The sequence below is a fragment of the Amblyraja radiata genome, chromosome 20, assembly GCF_010909765.2.
Source record: "Amblyraja radiata isolate CabotCenter1 chromosome 20, sAmbRad1.1.pri, whole genome shotgun sequence".
In the NCBI taxonomy this organism is placed as follows: domain Eukaryota; kingdom Metazoa; phylum Chordata; class Chondrichthyes; order Rajiformes; family Rajidae; genus Amblyraja; species Amblyraja radiata.
The window spans coordinates 4,162,584-4,164,085 of record NC_045975.1 but is presented as its reverse complement, the minus strand read 5'-3'; the positions used below and the strand labels follow the sequence as shown (position 1 = coordinate 4,164,085).

Genomic DNA, 1,502 nt, shown 5'->3' with positions numbered 1-1,502 from the left:
TTAAGTATTACAAGCTCAGTAACACATCAGGACACATAAGATGTTACTCAAAACAGGTGGAAGTGTACAACCATAATCCTTCCTGCCGATAAATTCCATGATAACACTACAGATTAATCCATTTGCCCCCATATTACAGGTATTGAGATACTTTGCCACGTAGTTGATTGGTGGTTAATGCACCATGACTGATAGTCTTAATGAATACCAGATAACAACGTTGTGGATGGTCAACGTAAATATCTGGATATATATTTTGTGCACCGTTCCCAGAGGCACTGCAATACTGGGTCGATGCGTGGAGTGGACGGAGCAAGCCCCTATTCCATCTCCCTGTTCCAAAATTCAATTTAATATATGGTCCCTAGATAAGGGACGTATCAGATTATTAAACTGATAAGAACAGATACTACACTTGATCTTAGCCAAAAGGTCGAGAAGCGATGCAGCTAAAGCTGTATCCAAGGATAGTTTGTCGTTAATATATAGACATGCCATGACGGAATGTTTCTAAGTGTCAGGTCCAGTTGATTCTGGATAACTTTGACTTAAATGCCGCAACGCTCATCATGGTTACTCCATCCAGGTAATTGCGGTATATCCGAAACTTATATGAGAAGGTACTGAATAGTGTGCATCTTCAAGGTCGATGTCTACCATAAAGTATCCTTGGATCCATGGTAGTAGTTACAAATCCCATGAATGGGTATACCTGGTGAAATACTCAAGTGGTTTATCAACGATGGTGCGACATTCACCATCGTGGGAGGGTAGACCACTTGGGGTGCTTGCTGAATTGGTGGCAAGACATTAATTCTATTCCCCTTGTATTTATTTTTTGGTATATAACTACCAAGAGTGATAGCTTCCTAACCAGGCGTGATTCATCCACCCCTTGTTAGTACAACCCTTAACCTTTATGTGATGGTAGGAACCATACTTATCTGTCTTCATTGTTGTTTTCTTCGGTTTCTGGTTCCTTGTTCTTGTAGGGACGATGTTTGTTGGGGGGTGGCACATTTTCCCCTGGGGCCTGCTCTGGGCCGTGGCCTAAAATGCTACAGGTTTGGCATGCAGGCCCCGAGCTTTCACCAGTACCATGAGGTAGACGCCCCTGGTGGACACGTAGAGGTACTGCTGTCTGGTTTAGTGTGGTGCTCATTCCAGACTCTGCCCTCTTGTGCCGAATAGTTTGAACACTTCGTCCAGTTTTTTAGGACTGGTTTGGTAAGTGCCAGGTAGCAGGATCTGTGCTTATGAGGTCGGCGTTCTCATAGTCCTGTTAATTTCATAGATTGAGGGCAGGTTTGTGAGTTCATTTCAGAAGTTATGAGGTATACCGTTGAACAGTAGGGTCAGGTGTTTTGCCATACTACCCTGCCCTTCTGGAATGAGCAGGTGGACATGATAGCCGACGTCAGGGTACCAAATGCATTTAAAAAATATTTAGGTTAAACGCGCTGCTCAATGTATCCCCCAATAATGGCGGGCACTTTGAGTAA

The 1,502-nt window shown here is 43.6% G+C and overlaps 1 non-coding gene across 1 annotated transcript; it reads right to left on the bottom strand.

Moving 5' to 3' along the window:
• Window positions 1–253: 253 nt before the first annotated feature.
• On the bottom strand, window positions 254–445 carry LOC116984860. Its single transcript, XR_004415140.1, has one exon. It is a non-coding gene; the product is annotated as a U2 spliceosomal RNA (small nuclear RNA).
• Window positions 446–1,502: the final 1,057 nt, after the last annotated feature.